Raw genomic sequence first — 13,450 nt, 5'->3', positions numbered from 1 at the left:
CTTGTTAAATGTTTCTTGCATTTTGTCTATTCTATTTCCAAGATTTTGGATCTTGGAAATAGAATCTTGGATCATCTTTACTATCATTATTCTGAATTCTTTTTCAGGTAGACTGCCTATTTCCTCTTCATTTGTTAGGTCTGGTGGGTTTTTATTTTGCTCCTTCACCTGCTGTGTGTTTTTCTGTCTTCTCATTTTGCTTATCTTACTGTGTTTGGGGTCTCCTTAATGCATGCTGCAGGTTCGTAGTTCCTGTTGTTTTTGGTGTCTGTCCCCACTGGCTAAGGTTGGTTCAGTGGGTTGTGTAGGCTTCCTGGTGGAGGGGACTAGTGCCTGTGTTGTGGTGGATGAGGCTGGATCTTGTCTTTCTGGTGGGCAGGTACACGTCTGGTGGTGTGTTTTGGGGTGTCTGTGGACTTATTATGATTTTAGGTAGCCTCTCTGCTAATGGATGGGGTTGTGTTCCTGTCTTGCTAGTTGTTTGGCATAGGGTGTCCAGCACTGTAGCTTGCCGGTCGTTGAGTGAAGCAGGGTGTTGGTGTTGAGATGGAGATCTCTGGGAGATTTTCGCTGTTTGATATTACGTGGAGCTGGGAGGTCTCCTGTGGACCCGTGTCCTGAAGTTGGTTCTCCCACCTCAGAGGCACAGCACTGACTCCTGGCTGCAGCACCAAGAGCCTTTCATCCACATGGCTCATAAAAAAAGAGGAAAAGGGGAAAAAATCATAAATCTTGCTCTCAGAGTCCACCTCCTCAATTTGGGATGATTCGTTTTCTATTCATGTATTCCACAGATGCAGGGTACATCAAGTTGATTGTGGAGATTTAATCCGCTGCTTCTGAGGCTGTTGGGAGAGATTTCCCTTTCCCTTCTTTGTTCTCTCAGCTCCCAGGGCTCAGCTTTGGATTTGGCCCCGCCTCTGCGTGTAGGTCGCCGGAGGGCGGAGGGCGTCTGTTCTTCGCTCAGACAGGATGGGGTTAAAGGAGCAGCCGCTTCGGGGACTCTGGCTCACTCAGGCCGGGGGGAGGGAGGGGTACGGATGCGGGGCGAGCCTGCGGCAGCAGAGGCCGGCGTGACGTTGCACCAGCCTGAGGCGCGCCGTGCGTTTTCTCGGGGATGTTGTCCCTGGATCCCGGGACCCTGGCAGTGGCGGGCTGCACAGGCTCCCGGAAGGGGGGTGTGGATAGTGACCTGCGCTCACACATAGGCTTATTGGGGGTGGTAGCAGCGGCCTTAGCGTCTCATGCCCGTCTCTGGGGTCCGCGCTTTTAGCAGCGGCTCGCGCCCGTCTCTGGAGCTCCTTTAAGCAGCGCTCTTAATCCCGGCTCCTTGCGCACCAGGAAACAAAGAGGGAAGAAAAAGTCTCTTGCCTCTTCGGCAGCTCCAGACTTTTTCCCGGACTCCCTCCTGGCTAGCCGTGGCGCACTAACCCCTTCAGGCTGTGTTCACGCCGCCAACCCCAGTCCTCTCCCTGTGCTCCGGCTCCGATCGACGCCCTGAGCCTCAGCTCCCAGCCCCGCCTGCCCCGGCGGCCGAGCAGACAAGCCTCTCGAGCTGCTGAGTGTTGGTCGGCCCCGATCCTCTGTGCGGGAATCTCTCCACTTTGCCCTCCGCACCCCTGTTGCTGTGCTCTCCTCCGCTACTCCGAAGCTCTCCCCCTCCGCCACCCGCAGTCTCCGCCCACGAAGGGGCTTCTAGTGTGTGGAAACCTTTCCTCCTTCACGGCTCCCTCCCACTGGTGCAGGTCCCGTCCCTATCCTTTTGTCTCTGTTTTTTGTTTTTTCTTTGGCCCTACCCAGGCACGTGGGGAGTTTCTTGCCTTTTGGGAGGTCTGAGATCTGCCAGCGTTCAGTAGGTGTTCTGTAGGAGTTGTTCCACGTGTAGATGTATTTCTGGTGTATCTGTGGGGAGGAAGGTGATCTCCGCGTCTTACTCTTCCGCCATCTTGCCCTCTGATCTGGAACTATGATTTAAACCTTGTGGAATTTGGCTGCCCTGCTGCCTTGCAAACTTCGTGTTGTGTGTGAAGACGGACGTTTGTAGACTTTCTAATGATGGCCATTCTGACTGTTGTGAAGCGGTACCTCATTGTAGTTTTGAGTTGCATTTCTCTGTTAATTTGTGATGTTGAGCATCTTTTCATGTGACTATTAGGCCATCTGTTGTCTTCTTTGGAGAAATGTCTGTTAGGTCTTATGCCCTTTTTTTTTTGATTGGGTTAATTGTTTTTTTGGTATTGAGCTACATGAGCTATTTGTATATTTTGGAGCTTAATTCCTTGTTGGTTGCTTCATTTGCAAATATTTTCTCCCTGTGTGTAGGTTGTCTTTTCACTTTCTTTATGGTTTCCTTTGCTGTGCAAAAGCTTATAAATTTGTCCCATTTGTTTATTTTTGCTTTTTAAAAAAATCTTTATTTTATATTGGAGTATATAGTTAACTGATTTATAATGTGTTAGTTTCAGATGCACAGCAAATTGATTCAGCCATACATATACATATGTATGCTTAAAGGACACATAGATTGAAAGAGAGGAGATGGAAAAAGGTATTTCATGCAGATGGAAATGACAAAGTGGGGGTAGCAATACTCATATCAGACAAAATAGACTTTAAAACAAAGACCACAAAGAAAGATAAGGAAGGACAATGAAACAGAGAAGGAGTCCCTTATAGGCAGCACACTGTAGGCTCTTGTTTTTCATCCCATCTGCCACTCTGCCTTTTGACCAGAGCATGTAGTCCATTGACATTTAAGGTAATTATTGATAGATACGTATTTATTGCCACTTTAAACCTGTTTTCCAGTTGATTTTGTATTTCTTCTTCCTTTCTTTTTCATTTTGTTTCTCCTGTTGTGGCTTGATAGTTTTCTTTTGTATTATGCTTGTGTTGTTTTTGATTTTTGTGAATCTACTGTATGTTTTTGATTGTGGTTACCATGTTTCTCAAGTATGTTAATCCCTTCCTATGGCTACTTGCTGTAGACTGATAGTCATGTAGGCTCAAACACATTCTAAAAAAACCAAAATCTACATTTTCTTACTCTCTTCCCCAAAGTTTTATGATTTTGATGTCCTCTTTAACATCTTCATGTTTATCCTTTTGCTGTTCATTGTGGTTATCGTTGCTTTCACAAAAATATTTTTATTTTTATTTTTTTAAATTTGTGTACTGTCTTATTTGAGTGATTTAGTTTCCAATTGTGATTTTCTCTTTCCCATAGATTCTTGCTTCTTTTCTATTTAGAGAAGACCTTTCAATATTTATTTTAGGGTAGGTTTAGTACTGCTGTATTTCTTTAGTTTTTGCTTGTCTGAGAAATTCTTTTTCTCTCTCCTATTCTAAATTATATTCTTGCTGTGTAGAGTATCCTAGATTGCATATTTTTCCCTTTTAGGACTTTGAATATGTCTTACCACTTCCTTCTGGCCTGCAACGTTTCTGTAAAGAAATCAACTTATGTCCTTATGAGGGCTCCCTTGTAATTAACTCTTCTTCTCTTGCTGCCTTTAGAATCCTCTCTTTAACTTTTACCATTTTAATTACAGTATGCCTTGGTGTAGGTCTGTTTGGGTCCATCTTGTTTGGGACCCTCTGTCCTTCCTGTGCTTGGACATCTGTTTCTTTCTTTCTTTTTTTTTTTTTTTGCGGTACGCGGGCCTCTCACTGTTGTGGCCTCTCCCGTTGCGGAGCACAGGCTCCAGATGCGCAGGCTCAGCGGCCATGGCTCACGGGCCCAGCCGCTCCGCGGCATGTGGGATCTTCCCGGACCGGGGCAAGAACCCGTGTCCCCTGCATCGGCAGGCGGACTCCCAACCACTGCGCCACCAGGGAAGCCCTGTTTCTTTCTTTAGGTTTGGGAAGTTTTCAGCCATAATTTCTTCAAATACATTTTTGATCCCCTTTTGTCTTTCTTCTCTTTCTGGGCCCCCTATTATACATAGATTGACATGCTTTATATTATCCCATAGGACTCTTATATTGCTTTCATTTTTATTCATTTGTCTTTCTTTCAGCTGTTCTGATTGGTTTATTTCCATTATTTTATCTTCCAGATCACTTATTTATTCTTCTGTATTATTCAATCTTCTATTCATTGCCTTTAGCATAGCTTTTGTCTTGGCAAATGAGTTTTCTAATTTTTCTTGGCTGTTCTTTATATTTTCTAGCTCCTACAGTAACCTGCATTTCTACTGGTAACCTTTCTTAATTACTTCAGTATTTTCATTATCTCCTTTTTGAACTCGGTATGTATTAGACTGAATAGTTCTGTTTCATTATTCTTTCAGGAGAATTCTCTTGATCTTTTAGTTGGGAGTGGTTTCTCTGCTTCTTCATTTTACTTATTTTTCTTACTCTATGAATTTAGGAGAAACAGTGATCTACTGTGGTCTTAAAGTGCTGCTTATATGTGGGAGTGTCCCTGTGTGGGCTCCATGAGTCTAATATTTTTGTTGTGAGGGCTGTTTTTAGTAGGGGTGTCTGCTGCATCTTTCCTCCGTGTGTGCTGGCCATTATCCCCTTGATAGGGGGTTTGACTGGTGTTGTGATGACCACAGCCTGCACTGGCTATTGAGCAAGGCCTCCTCTTTGCTCTGTGGTTGTCACAGCCCTGTCGGGGGCAGGATCTGCTTCCCAGCTGTTGGAGTAGAAGCCTCCACATCTGTTTCTGAGCTTCGGTTTGAGGCAGGAAGGATTGGAGTGCTCCTGCTGGGACAGGAGCCCCAAGGATTCCTCTGCTGGAGATTTCCACCCAGGAGTATTTTCTGTGCTGTCACCTGACACCTGTTGTGTGGACTTACACAGGACACTGTTGTTCGCACTGCCCTTGGCCTCACCTCTACTGTGGGGATACAGGCAGTTGGCCTGGGTGTCCCTCAGGTGCTGTGTTCCCAAAGCCACCAGCGCTGATCTGTAGGCACAGACCCACTGAAGTCAGGTATCAGGACCACAGGAGTCACGCACCTGGATTTGCTGTGGGAGCTGTGGAAACAGCCCAGCACCCAACCCAGCCTCCAAGTGTGTGTGCCCACAGTGCCCACAGCTGCTAAGGCCAGACCCGTCCCAGCCGAGGGAGCACCCATAGTCCACTTGAATGCCCCACAGGCACTGAGCTTACAAAGCTGCTGGTGGTGGCATAAATCCATGGATGGCATGCTGTGGGGAGAGGGCTCAGATTTCAGCCCCGCTTCCTAAGTCATGCGGCCCCTCAGCTCTGATTTCAGCCCCGCCTCCACGTGTGGGCCAGCCCCTGGTGCTTGAGTGATCCCAAAGCTCGTAGAGGTGGCACCATGCCAGCTGAGAGCACGCTGAGACATAGGCTGCTATGGAGGGCCCCGCCCCTCCCTTCGTGTGCCCCTTAACAACGGTGCTTTGCTTCTGTGGTGGGCCTGGTCTTCTTCCACCTAAGCCACCAGTTGTGGCCTGTGCCATGCTCTAGCCCCTTCAGGCCGTCTCCATGCAGTCAACCCTGTCCTCTCCCTGGGTCTGTCCTCTGAAGCCAGAGTTTCTGCCTCCCGCCCCTGTATGTACCAGCTGATGTGAGTCTCAGGCTGGGGAGTGCAGAGAGGTGGCCGGGCCCTCTGTGCAGGTCTCGCTTTCCTCTGCCTGCCCCAAACCGGCTGTTGCACTCTCCTCCCAGCCTCAGAAGCTCCCTTTCTGTCCTGGCTGATTTCCCTTCCAGTGAAGGGCCTTCCCAGGGTGCAGGAACATTTCCTCTTTCACACCTCCCTCCCAGGGGTGCAGATCCTGTTCTGATTCCTTTTCTTTTCTTTTTCTTTCATCCCACCCCTTATGTGGAGATTGCTTGCACTTTTGGGTGTCTGAGATATGTTGCCAGTGTTAAATAGCTATTCTGTGAGAATTGTTCCACGTGTAGATGTGTTGGTTTTTTTCTAATTTTTTTTTAATTTTTAAAAATATTTTTATTTATTTTTGGCTGCATTGGGTCTTCATTGCTGTGCACGGGCTTTTCTGTAGTTGCAGTGAGCAGGGGCTACTCTTTGTAGCCCTTCTCATTGCAGTGGCTTCTCTGGTTGTGGAGCACAGGCTGTAGGTGCACAGGCTTCAGTAGTTGTGGCTCATGGGCTCTAGAGGGCAGGCTCAGTAGTTGTGGTACATGGGCTTAGTTGCTCCACAACATGTGGGGTCATCCTGGACCAGGGCTCGAACCCGTGTCCCCTGCACTGGCAGCTGCATTCTTTTTTTTTTTTTTTTTTTGCGGTACGCGGGCCTCTCACTGTTGTGGCCTCTCCCGTTGCGGAGCACAGGCTCCGGATGCGCAGGCTCAGCGGCCATGGCTCACGGGCCCAGCCGCTCCGCGGCATATGGGATCCTCCCAGACCGGGGCACGAACCCGTATCCCCTGCATCGGCAGGCGGACTCTCAACCACTGCGCCACCAGGGAGGCCCCTGGCAGCTGCATTCTTAACCACTGCGCCATCTACAGGGAAGTCCCTGTAGATGTGTTTTTGATGTATTTGTGGGAGGAGGTGAGCTCCACGTCCTTCTAGTCCACCATATTGATTCTGTCTCTGAGCATCTTTTCATGTGCTTATTGGCTATTTGCATTTTTTTTTTTAAGGAAAAAATGTTTTTGGATCTTTTATCCATTTTAAATTGGGTTTTTTGTCTTTTATTGTTGAATTTTTAAAAATATAGCCTAGATGCAAGTTCCTTATCAGATATATTATTTGCAAATATTTTCTTCCATTCTGTGGGTTGTATTTATGTTTTCTTGATGGTATTCTTTGAAGCACAAAAGTTTAAAATTTTGATGAAGTTCAATTTTGTTTTCTTTTTTATTTTTGGTGTGTTATAGTGTAGAAGGCTTTGCCTAATCTAAGGTTATAAAGATTTACTTCTCTTTTCTTCTAAGAATTTTGTAGTTTAGTTCTCACATTTTAGGTCAGTGATCCATTTTGAGTTAATTTTTGTGTATGGTATGAAGAAGGAATACAATTTCATTCCCTTATTTGTGGCTATCCAGTTGTCCCAGGACCATTTTGTTGAAAAACTATTCTTTCCCATTGAATTGCCTTGGCACCCTTGTTCAAGAGGGACTGACTATAAATATGAGGATTTGTTTTTTGGACTGTCAATTCTATTCTGTTATCTATTTGTCTGTTCTTATGCCAGTACCACAGACTTGATTACTCTAGCTTTGTAGTAAGTTTTGAAATCAGGACTTTTTTTTTTCAAGACTGTTTTGGCTATTCTGAATCCCTTGAATTTGTATATAAATCTAAATTTTTTTCTTTATTTTCTTTATTTTTTTGGCTGTGTCAGGTCTTCGTTGCTGTGCACAACCTTCTCTCTATTGGTGGCGTGAGGGCTCTCTCTCTAGTTGTGGTGCACGGGCTCCAGGGCACGTGGGCTCTGTAGTTGCGGCACACGGGCTCCAGGGCACGTGGGCTCTGTAGTTGCGGCACACGGGCTCCAGGGCACGTGGGTTCTGTAGTTGTGGCGCATGGGCTCCAGGGCACATGGGCTCTGTAGTTTGCGGCACATGGGCTCTCTCATTGAGGCGTGCGAGTTCAGTAGTTGTGGCGTGCTGGCTTAGTTGACCCACGGCATGTGGGATCTTATTTCTCCGACCAGGGATCGAACCTGCGTCTCCTGCATTGGAAGGTGGATTCTTTACTACTGGACCACCAGGGAAGTCCCTGTCATCTGTTAATCTTCTTTGGTGAAGTGTCTGTTAGGGTCTTTGGCTCATTTTTAAAATTGGCTTATTTTCTTTTTGTTGAGATTGCAGAGTTCTTTGCATATTTTGGATAACAGTCCTCTAACAGGTGTGTCTTTTGCAAATATTTTCTCTTGGAGGACGATTTGTCTTCTAACTCTCTTGATAGTGTATTTAATTTGCATTTCCCTAATGGCTAATGATGATGAACATCTTTTCTTGTGTTTATTTGCCATTTAGTGAAATATCTGTTTATGTCTTTTGTCCATTTTCTAATTTTCTTTTTGTTTAATATTGAGTTTTGAGAGTTCTCTGTATATTCTAGTTATATGGCCTTTTCTGGCTACATGTAATCATATATTTAAGAAAATTAATTTCAATTATATGCATAATACATGATTGCATTCTTCATTTAAAAATGAAGATAAAGTTTAAACCCTCAAATCCTTTCCCTTTTCACCATCCTCTCATGGGTAACCATTATTACGTATTTCAGGTACATCCATCCAGATTAAAAATAGCTTTCTTAAGATAAACTCAGAGCATGTATATGGTGTTGTTTGTATATGGGTTTTGCCAAAAGTTGTAATGTTTGTATCGTGGTGCAAGATGCATTTTTGACCCAAGAATATTGTAGAGATCTCTCTGTGCTGATAAATATCTCTAGTCTATTCCTTTGAATTGCTGTATAGCATTGATTGTCTGACTATGTTAGGTTTATTCAGCCATTCCTCAGTTCCTAGACATTTAGGTAGTTCTCTCAGTGTTCCTTAGTAAATAATGCTACAGTGAACCACCTTGTGCATGACTCTGGGCACATGTGCAATTGTTTTCTCAGAGAGAGAGAGAAAAAGGGAATTTTGTGAATATTGAGGTATGTGCTTTTTGTATTTGAGTAGATCCTGCCATATTGCCCCCCCCAGAATGTGTTTTTCCCCCCACCTTGGCCAACAACCACTTATCTTTTGACTATAAGACCCACCCACTACTTTGTATCCCAACTGTCTACCAACTGCAAAGAGGAGGGATATCTGAGGTGGGCCTTGAACAGGAGTGGGATTTAGACATGTTGCTGGTGAGAGTCACACTTATTGAGTGCCTTCTATGTCACAGGGTGTGTACCCAACATGCTTTTGGTCCATCTCTACTTATTAGGAACTGTCATTGCCTGGAGGACACTAAGGAGGCATGGAGAGTAAGTTCAAAGTGAATTCTAAGGTCTGACTTCTAGCGTCCAAGAAAACCATCTAAGTAGCTTTCCACCGAATTGGCGTCCTTCACAAAGATCAGTCCATAAACAGCAAACAGATTTGGCATGTGATGGTGCAACACTCAGGGCGACAGCCTGCAATTCCTTGCGCTTCCTCCGTAGAGAAGCCCTCTCCCAGCAAAGGCCCAGAAGTTAGCTCTCATACCTGCTCCTTTCTCTTCCAATTCAATAAGGCTTGACTCCTACTTTTTTGGCTGTTGCGAACATTTTGCCCTTAGGAGCATTTCCTAACTGCTAGGAGCTTGTGAGCACCTAAATGCTTCAGCTGTTTGCTTTCCTTGGGGCTTTTGATAAAAGTGATCTTGTTTTTCTATCAGATTAGTTGTGCAAGTTATCACAGGTCTCAGGGCCTCTCTTCAACAGATTTTTTTTGGCCGCGTGGCTGGAGGGATCTTAGTTCCCCGACCAGGGATCGAACCCATGCCCTCAGCAGTGAAGCGTGGAGTCCTAACCACTGGACTGTCATGGCTTCTCTTAAACAGACGTTAGATGCTCTCTGGGCCCCTCTCTCTCCCCATAAATGGTGCTTCTGTAAGGACTGAGAATACAGACTGCTGAATGTCCCTCCCCGCCCACCTCCTGTCTATAGGCAGTTGTCCACAACAGCTGCACTCAGGGCTGCTTGAGCAAAGGACTGGGAAATTATTTTGCCGTTAAAGACATACGGGATGAAGGTTTCTGGCCTGCCAAAGAATGCTGCCTCTTTACTGATGTTATGGAAAAAGCACTGTAAGGCTGACTCCAGAGCTGAGCTCTGCACAGGGTTTTCCTTCCCACACTTGATCTTTCTCTTAGCAACCACGCTGTAAGTGCAAGAGGCCTCTTCTGTTCATAGCAACCTCTGCAAACTCTCTGAAGGCAATCATTGACTAGGTGGCTGCAGCCTTGGGGGAATCCTGGATGTTTCCCGCAATAGTACGGGCCACTGAAAAATTAATTCTAGTCTCCACCCTACTCCTCTGTGCAGTGATTCAGAGCATGGACTCGGGAGCCAGACTTCTTTGCTTCCAATCCCAGTTAATAATTTTACCAGTTTTGTGGCCCTGGGCAGGTTATTCAACAGCTCTATGCCTCAGTTTTTCCATCTGCAAAATGGGGGCTAAGGACAGCACCTACCTCACAGGGTTAATATCAGGTTAAAAAATACAGGGAATTCCCTGGCAGTCCAGTGGTTAGGGCTGTGTGCTTCCACTACAGGGGGCCCAGGTTTGATCCCTGGTCAGGGAACTAAGATCCTGCAGGCCGTGCACGGCGCATACAGAATACACTGTGTTTGCTGTTATATGAATTTACAAACTTAACAAATAGGGGGTCTAGCCCCATGGAAGGAGACCTAGACATCTCTTAATTCTTTAAAAACTTCTTTTCCTTTCCTTATGCATGGCACACACAGGTACTTTCTTCAGTGTGAATGTCTGTACTTGTCCCAAACTCATGTCTGTCCTTCCATCTGTTGCATTCCCAGCAGTGCCCACAGTAGGTGGTCCATAAAAACCTATCAAACACTAAGGGCATGAAGGAAGACCTTCACTGACCTGCCACTCTTCACTTCCAAAGTAATTTGCTAAAGGGGACTTTGGTTCTCCATTAGCTTCAGGTGCAATTCAGACTCCTTAGCCCATGCCAACCCTTAGGACTTCATGAGCTATCTTCCCCTCCTGTGTGGGCAGCCAGGTGAATCTACTCTAACACTGGATTAAATAAAAAGGATTACTCTGAAAACTTTAGAGGACGTTTTGGTAGATAGTTTTACTCTCAGGGCAGTTAGATGAGGTTGCCGAATTTTTTTACATCCTTGTCACAGAATTTTGAAAATGACATTACGATTCACTTTGAGACAACTTAATCTAAGCTTTGTTTGGTACCTAACATCTAACATCATGCCCATTATTGGTGTTAAAAATGGGTCCATGGGCTTCCCTGGTGGCGCAGTGGTTGAGAGTCTGCCTGCCGATGCAGGGGACACGGGTTCGTGCCCCGGTCCGGGAAGATCCCACATGCCGCAGAGCGGCTGGGCCCGTGAGCCATGGCCGCTGAGCCTGCGCATCCGGAGCCTGTGCTCCGCAGTGGGAGGGACCACAACAGTGAGAGGCCTGCGTACCGCAAAAAAAAAAAAAAAAAAAAAAAAAAGGTCCACACAGTGAGATTAAAATGATGCCATTTATAACTTAAATGTGTTCATTCTGGCACTGCTTATGAGTTAAGTAGGAACTTAAAATGAATTTTGAGGGGTTGTGTTCAGTATTGGGCCAGATCGTTTCTAACCCACAGGCTATGTGATGATTAATAGGCCACAATGGCCCAGCAGACATCAAATGAGAGAGAATGGCCTGAAGTGTGATGAAATGGTAAGGGGGTGGTTTCTCCTGCCACAATTTGGAAATTCAAGCATCCCTGGAGCTCATTCTGATTTAGAAAATGAATATAAAGCTGCCACCTACCCACTCCAGAGTGGAGTAGTATTCTAACAGTAGTGTATACATTTGTGACTTTTGTGACAGCAGAAGAGTGTCTTCCGTGCAATTCTGCACATGGGGCTCCTCCATTTCTGAGCCTCGATTAAACCTGAGTACTGATGATCCTGACTGAGGAAATCTGGCACAGAATTCTTCTCACACAGAAGTCCCTAAACTAATGGCTCAAAAGATTTAGTTGTAGTCGTCTCTGGTAAGGATGCCCAGGTTGGTAAATCTGAATTTTACCTGTTATATTGTAAACATCAAGTAACACCACAAACATTTAAAAAAAGAAAGTTTATTGGTCTTTAAATGGCTCAAATTGCAAATAAACCGATCGGGTAGTGGCATCAGCCTAAGACATGTGAGGCATCTTTGTCATTTGGCTTCATAGCACCTCAGTACCCAGGAGAGGAAAGGTCTCAAAGCAAAGTCACAATGTTAGTGGTTAGGACCCCTGGTTAAATGAGACTGCAACAAGTACACACGGAGATCGCTGGGCCCACGGGGCCGCGCTTACATTGGTAACTTTAATTCTGCACATGGCACAGCCTATGAAAAATATGAAAGATGTACATCTCAAACCCTTTAAGGACAAATATTTAATATGACAAGCCGGATGTAATATCTAAAGAGTTCAGTTCCTAAATAGCCTATTTTTGTTAACTTTACGTACACATCTGTCACCTGGAATGCCTGAACACATCTTTGACTTGCTGAAATGAGGACTGAGCAAAAAGAAACAAAAACTTTGTTGAATCAAACTGTCCTAGTCCCATTACAAAGAAAAGAAAAATCTGACAGTGGTAAATTTCCCGTTGAAATTATGGCCCTCCAGCGGGCACCCCATACAGTGGGGACACAGCCTACTGTTTGGTGCCAGACACGTTTTCTGCACTGTCCTCGGGTTTGGTTGTTCGATGTTAACTTTAGGAAAACGTAGAACCAGTGCTCTTCATTACGAACACAGCCTACAAATAATCCCAGTAACTCCCAGACAAGCTGTAACCTCGGGGAATACAAATTTAGAAGTTAACAGATGGCGAGCACGACTTTTCCAAAGTGTTCTAGTGCAAAACGCATTAGCACTGTCCACGCTTTTCCTGTGCCCCGCTCCAAGGAGATCAGAATCTTCACACGTGCTCACCACTTGCAGAAAGGGATTTCCAGGGACCAGCATCTTAAAGAAAGAGGGTTCACTGAGACATAACTGGTACTGAATGCTCATAGTCTAAACTTATTTTACAAGTAGACGCTGGCCCTTCACTTTAAACTACCTTACACTTAATTAAAAGCAATCAAGAAGCTCTGGAACCTTACTTTCAAGAACCAGAGTATGGCACACAGTTTAAATTTGGACAGACTCCTACCAGTAATTTCTCGAGAATCTTCTATACAAACGTTGTCCTCCATCCTGACATCTATTCTCTCACCAGGACACATGGGCAGTGGGCCCACAGCACAGTGAGGACACACCCAGAATGATGTAAGTGGGTATCTTTAGGTTTCTAAATTAAGGCATATTAAAAAATTTCCATGTACAAGTTTACACCACTTTTCTAAGTTAATCACCGGGTAATTAATGCAGGTTCACAGATGAATTACTCTCAATTGAACTATATGCAACAATCATGCCAGTAACTTTTTCTTCTATATTTTGCATAACAATGGTTAAAAAAAGTGGTACAGTGTAACTAGCATGTTCACAATTGTCATTTGTCAAGGCAGTAGAATACCAAGACAGTTTAAAATGATATAAACTTTCAGCTTTTATACTAAACCAGAGGAAGTAGCCTTTCCTCCCGTTGCCCACCCCCTCTCACCTCCTGAATGGTTCAAGAAAGACTGCCATCAAAACACAAGTGCCCACGCTACATTCAGGACTGTGATACATGTAGGCAATTATGAAATACGTTGAACTTTGCTTCTTGGTGAAGCCACACTAATTTCTTTTTTAAGTGAATTTGACTTTCAGTGCAGTTCCGATTCATGCTTTTAGAGATACATAACAATTTCCAAAATGTTAAAGTAATTTCA

The 13,450-nt window shown here is 44.9% G+C and overlaps 1 long non-coding RNA gene across 2 annotated transcripts in view; it reads left to right on the top strand.

The window, feature by feature from the left end:
- Positions 1-13,450, top strand: part of LOC307058218 — a 90,172-nt gene that overhangs the window by 33,522 nt on the left and 43,200 nt on the right. The window contains exon 2 of one of the 2 annotated variants that reach the window (XR_013811089.1): positions 12,850-12,899. The exons of the other annotated variant lie outside the window; for it this stretch is intronic. This is a non-coding gene — a long non-coding RNA (uncharacterized lncRNA). The remainder of the gene's footprint in view (positions 1-12,849; positions 12,900-13,450) is intronic. 2 annotated transcript variants of the gene reach the window in all.

This window comes from Hyperoodon ampullatus (genome assembly GCF_949752795.1).
Source record: "Hyperoodon ampullatus genome assembly, chromosome: 9".
Classification (NCBI taxonomy): Eukaryota; Metazoa; Chordata; class Mammalia; order Artiodactyla; family Ziphiidae; genus Hyperoodon; species Hyperoodon ampullatus.
This window is presented reverse-complemented; position numbering and strand designations above follow the sequence as displayed.